This window comes from Lissotriton vulgaris, chromosome 3_1 (assembly GCF_964263255.1).
Source record: "Lissotriton vulgaris chromosome 3_1, aLisVul1.2, whole genome shotgun sequence".
Taxonomy (NCBI): Eukaryota; Metazoa; Chordata; class Amphibia; order Caudata; family Salamandridae; genus Lissotriton; species Lissotriton vulgaris.
The window spans coordinates 2,007,191,746-2,007,198,230 of NC_141689.1; the positions used below are offsets into that span (position 1 = coordinate 2,007,191,746).

The following is a 6,485-nucleotide window of genomic DNA, read 5'->3' on the forward strand; positions in this document are numbered from 1 at the left end:
TGAGGTGGGCTGATGCAGCCAACAGTGCCTTGTATTGGACTGCTGGCTGCACTTTGGGGTGCGGCCTTCCCAGGAGGCCTTCTTCCCGGGGTGTGGCAGGGTCACACTGTCATGTACTTCCTAGGGCCCCCCAGGATCTGTGCATTTTGGATGACCTAAACTGGGGGCTTGGTGTGCAGACAGACTCTGAACACCTCACAGGATGAGTCAGCCATTAGACCAGCTAGCTCTTCTGTGCCACTACCAACCCCTGTTTTCTACAGTGGTGTAGGTAGTTTCTGGCAACCACTGAACATGGCAACGCTAATTCCTTAGGTATTGTGGAAACATACGGTATCTTTTGCTCAGTCACTCGTGCTACTTTTCTCAGAATACAGATAGAATTACAGTTGGAATGGTTCAATATTTATTTATTGATCAAGTGTCAGTCTAGTATGAAACATATTCGCTGCCACAATCAAAAGACAGTAGCAGACAAATGTGATCGCTAGTACCAATATCGTTAAAAATAGATACATTTCTACTATAGTGCTAATAAGATGAAAAAAAAGCAGACTATGTAAAACAATAACAGTGGTGTACTCCAACGATGCGTAACCTACCTAACTGTATCTGGCCTAGATATGTTGGTGAAGCATGTGCATGTAAATGTCATAATAGATCCTAATGAAGCCAAGAATCCCCTGAGGAAGTGCTAACCCCTCATCTGATGATCCTGAATGAATCGAGGATGGCACCCCGCAAGGGATGTCAGGCCTCTGCCTGTCAAAGGATCAGCCTGCAGAGTCTCAGTCCAGCCTGGAAGGAACTCTCCTCTCGTCTGTAAGGGGGAGTGAGGGTCTTATATACTAAAGTGGTCACCCAGGGTTTCTTCCAGAATCAATAGGTTTTTAAAACATTCACTGATCCTTTGCTAATCCTTTTCTAAACAAAAACACTCATGCACAGCTGGCTGTTGACCATGGATAAAAAAAAGTGGTGACCATTACACAGAATAAATCTGCGGTGCCTCGGGACATGTTTAGGTACGTCAAGTACTGGGATTTAGATAGGGTACCAGGAGCCTGATGTCAGAGAGACAAACGTAAGCCACTAGGTAAAAGGGCACCTGTGTTAGGGCTGTTATGTTGTGTGGATGAGACAAAATGTATGTAATTGGCATGTACATGATGGGGTTATCCTAAAGGACAGGACACCCACTCCTCATCAAAAGGTCACAAGGTCAGCTAGGTAATGATAGCCAAACTAAATAAGGCATATTAATCATGCATATTAAAATATACGAAAAAGCACGTAAAAAAGTCTTAAATAATGACCTTAAAAGCTAGGTCATGGTGAAAGCATTATTCTCTAAAATGCATTTATAAAAAGTCCTTTATGTGCTTGAATATATTGTTATTGTTTTTCTGAGTACCTTGAAGGCCACTATGTTCAGAAAGAGCAGAGAAGAAAAACAGTCAGTTCGACCTTCAATTTGGTACATGTTTAAAAAGTTGCCAAATGGTTCCCAGCAAAGAAGAGGCCAGATTGTTTAAGGATCCTGCGCTGAAGACTCAACATCACTGAACATCTCATCTGCAAAAGGCAGTTCTTCTAGCACCTCCAGTATGATATCAAGTGAGCAGAGGTGGTCATCACTGGTTCCCACGGCAGCTTTCATGAAAGAATTAGATGCCTGTGTGCCTGACACTGGTGCCTGCACATCCGCGGTGGAGAAGATCTCCATTCCGACAGGAGCTGAAGCGTCCCGTGGAGGCTCTAGGAAGGCCATCCATAACATGGAAATACTCTGTGGACAACTGTACACATGGGCCCGCAAAGACGCCAGGATCATTTCTATGTCCGGCGGCACAACAGATGGAAGTGTCAGACAGAGGTCCAACATGCGTCCGAATCCACAAAACAGGCAGTGGAATACTGGCAGGATGCAGTCAAGCAAGGCCGGTCTCAAAGACAGGAACCAATGCTCACTCAACTCTAGTAGCTGAGGTATACCCACGAAGAACACCAATCGGTCATGACAACGTCACTCCAGCAGTGTTCTCTCCATGTCTCGAGTGATGCTGACATCCATTGCGAAGCAATAGAATTAAACTGGAAACCACTCTGCAACTACAAGGAGCAACGCAGAGCGTAGCGCGCTCATAGGGGCGATATTGCAGGAGCTATTGCAAGCATCTTTTTAAATTCCCGTTTTGTCATTTTGCTTTGTGCTAATTTCTACCTTCTACCCTGTTTTTAAATCGGCCACTCACTTGCACTATAATATTTGAAATACACCGCGTTTAGTGCAGGTCCTTTTCTCCCTCGAGCAGCACTGCGGCGGACATCTTGGGTGGGGGGTGAAGGCCCAGAAGCTTTTTACGGTCTAGTCGTCACAAGGACGCTAGACCGGTACTTAAACCGGGTAAACTAGGCGGCCTGCCACTGGAAACTACTCTGCAACTACAAGGAGCAGCGCAGAGCGTAGCGCGCTCATAGGGGCGATATTGCAAGCATCTTTTTAAATTCCCGTTTTGTCATTTTGCTTTGTGCTAATTTCTACCTTCTACCCTGTTTTTAAATCGGCCACTCACTTGCACTATAATACTTGAAATACACTGCGTTTGGTGCGGGTCCTTTTCTCCCTCGAGCAGCACTGAGGCGGACATCTTGGGTGGGGCGTGAAGGCCCAGAAGCTTTGCACGGTCTAGTCGTCACAAGGACGCTAGACCGGTACTTAAACCGGGTAAACTAGGCAGCCTGCCACTGGAAACTACTCTGCAACTACAAGGAGCAGCGCAGAGCGTAGCGCGCTCATAGGGGCGATATTGCAGGAGCTATTGCAAGCATCTTTTTAAATTCCCTTTTTGTCATTTTGCTTTGTGCTCATTTCTACCTCTACCCTGTTTTTAAATCGGCCACTCACTTGCACTATAATACTTGAAATACACCGCGTTTGGTGCGGGTCCTTTTCTCCCTCGAGCAGCACTGCGGCGGACATCTTGGGTGGGGGGTGAAGGGCCAGAAGCTTTGCACGGTATAGTCGTCACAAGGACGCTAGACCGGTACTTAAACCGGTCATGTTGACACACAGCGGTCACGCGCTGCGGGCTCACCTGAGCATCGCCGAAGTCACGCCAAAGTCCAGCCAGTCTGCGCCCGTCCGCGCATGGACGGGCCCCGGGGCCTGGACTTCTGGCCACCGGCTAGTTTACTCGTCGGAGGAGCTGTTCCAACTAGATAACGGTGAGCTGCTATCAGACCCCGCAGTTCTGGCAAAGCTGAATAAGTATGCCATCAAACGACCCTACAATGGCAAGCCTAGAGACCAGCTCTCTCTTTTAAAGCTAGCCAGTCTAAATACTAGGTCGCTCCATAAACATCATGTGGAGATTTATACTCTGCTTCAGGATAATGACATTGATGTTCTGACTCTCACCGAGACCTGGATGGGTGATAACTCCATGCCAGACATTATTGCGGCTCTCCAAAATAACTATGATGCGATATGGCACAACTGTGCAGGAAGTGCACGGGGGGGAGGGAGTAGCGATCCTATTCAAAAATAATCTGTCAGTAGGAAGATTTTTGTCAGAAACAGTGGACCTAGCTGACCTGCTAGGGGTAAAGATTACCTTGAACAATTCTTGCCTTGTAGTCTTGTCGGTCTATCGTCCACCTAATTCTACCCCACTATTCAATGATCTATTTGCTCCCATTATGTCTGACCTCTGCACGAGATATAAAAAAATCGTGGTAGCTGGAGACTTTAATCTACATTGGGAAAATCCTCATAAGGATTTGGCTACATGCCAATTGGATACCATAATGTCCTCTTTGAGCTTCAAACAACTCGTGGAAGTACCCACACACATCAAGGGTCATACCCTTGATCTTGTATGGACCTCGGATCCAAACGTGATCCTCAGAGATGTTCTACCATGTATATGGTCTGACCATTATTTAGTGAACTGTGAAGTCCATATTGATGGCCATTTAAGCCACTTGTGTCTGGGAGTTAGGAAAACCCGTAAATGGAATGAGGTTGATTTAAAAACTATGACTGAGACATTTCCGAAAGTGGCCCGACCTTTTGGTGCTGGAAGCAACTTGGACCTGGAATACACGGATTTAACGTGGAGCTTGTGTCAAGCTATCGATCAGATAGCACCTGAAATGACACAGCTCATTAAAAGACCAGGCAAAGGAGCTCCATGGTTCACCCCGCTCCTGAGAGAACATAAAAGAAAGCTCCGGGCTTCGGAGAGATCCTGGAGGAAAACTAAACATGACATAGCTAGGGATCAGTATAAAGCTTCCCTTCATATGTATAAAAAACTTATACTGCAAGCAAAGGCGGAGCATTATGAGTCTCGCTTAAACAAGGCTGGGAATATCCAGAAAGAGACCTTTAAAATCTTATCTGAGCTGAGCAAGAAACCGGAAAGCTCAGAAATTACCATAAATTGTAACACCTTTCAGTGATACTTCCTAGAGAAAGTGGAGAACATCATCTCGGAAATAAAAAGTAATACGATGAATGGACTTGCCCTACACCCTGACCCCTATGATACCACTGATTGTACCATTGTGGAGTTCCCAGAGATAGATGCGCTGAGTTTGGAGCAATTGATGGGTAGAACTAAATCTGGCTCCCCAGCGGACCCGTGCCCCCCTAGTGTATTTCGCGTGGCACGCCCCATTTTGGAGGAGCGTATTATCTCTCTCCTTAACAGATCACTAGAAACGGGGTACCTACCTGTTGAATTTAAGGAAGCGCGAGTTAGGCCCCTGTTGAAGAAACCCAGTGCGGACCCTGCGGTCTTGAAGAACTATAGACCAATCTCCCAGCTGCCCTTTCTCTCTAAGATTCTAGAACAGCATGTCCTAAAGCCCCTATCCCTTCACTTGGAGTCTCATTGTCTACTCCATGAGCGACAGGCAGGGTTTCGAGCACCACCGAGTTGGTGATGCTCTCGGTGCTGGATGAATTAAGAGGCATGGCTGACACTAAGAAATCGAGCGCCCTGATTCTTTTAGATCTGTCAGCGGCGTTCGATACTGTCAGCCATGCCCTGCTCCTGGAAAGACTGGACGACTTTGGGGTCAAAGGCTTGGCTTTTAATTGGCTGCAATTCTTTCTTTTGGGAAGGACACAGAGGATACAACTGGGGGATTTGATATCAGATGTGGGGACTTTAGAGTGTGGGGTGTCACAGGGCTCCGCATTGTCCCCACTACTGTTTAATCTTTACCTACAACCTCTGATTGCATCCCTGGCCAACATGGGCTGCAGAGTTTTTAACTACGCTGATGATACTCAGCTTGTGCTGAGTATCGATAACACAGGAGCTGCGCAGTCCCAAGCGCAGAATATCTTGAGGTATACAGTTGGGTGGATGACTGACAATCTGCTGAAGATCAACCCGTACAAGACCGAGGTACTGGTAATTCCATCTACCACCTCACCTTGGAGCGATCCCTATTGGCCATAGGAGTTAGGGCCAACTCCGAAGTCGAGCACAAATGTAAAGAGCTTGGGGATTAAGCTGGACTGTGACTTGTCAATGGGCAGCCAAATCTCCTCTGTTGTTGGGAGCTTCACGAATATCATCAGGCAGTTACGCAAGCTAGCTCCCGTTCTTTCTCAGTCCATGCTGCGCTCAATTGTAGCAGCAACAATTATCTCAAGAATAGATTATGGGAATGCCCTTTATCTAGGTCTTCCCAAAACTCTGACTAATAGACTACAGGTCGTGATGAACGACGCGGCGCGACTGATTTTTAGACTCCCCAGAAGGACCAAGGCCTCTCCCCTACTACAGAGCCTGCATTGGCTCCCCATAAAAGAGAGGGTAGAGTTTAAGAGTCTATGCACGTCCCATAAGGCAATTTATGGCCATGCACCTGCTTACATCAGAGACCGTCTGGAAGTCTATAGCCCAAAAAGAACACTCAGATCTTCTGATTCTCAGCTGCTGGTCTGCTCTCGGTACAAACTGGTAACCAAGGGAGGAAGAGCATTCTCAGTGTTGGTCCCTCAGCTATGGAATAAGCTGCCTGAGGGGCTACGCAGAGAAGCGAATCTCCCGCGGAATGAAAGTCCTTAAAAACATTGCTGTTTGGAAAGGTTCTGGGTGCAATGTAAGTTGGCTGCTGCACTGCCTCTTTGTGTCGCATGAAGTTATTGTGTAAATTCCATCGATTTCCGAGCGCCTAGAGACCTGTAGGTGATTTGGCGCGATATAAATCTAATATAACAATAACAATAACAATGCCTGCCACTGAAAGCAGGACCAAAGGAAGCGCTCCAAAAATGCTTCCAAGTACGGAGTATATGAATGATGGAATCACTCCGAAAATTGTTTGAAAGGTGGTTAACAGACCTGATCCAATGCTCTCAAATAAGTGTACTATCCTCTGCGTATCAGACATGATAAAGATATGATGGACCATTTCTCTGAAATGGAGTGGGAAGTTCGTACGGACCAGAGCCTGTATCT

At 46.6% G+C, this 6,485-nt stretch overlaps 1 pseudogene; it reads left to right on the top strand.

Moving 5' to 3' along the window:
• The first annotated feature begins 3,702 nt into the window (after nt 1–3,702).
• Nucleotides 3,703–4,953, top strand: LOC147728715 (uncharacterized; annotated as a pseudogene).
• The last annotated feature ends 1,532 nt before the right edge of the window (nt 4,954–6,485 follow it).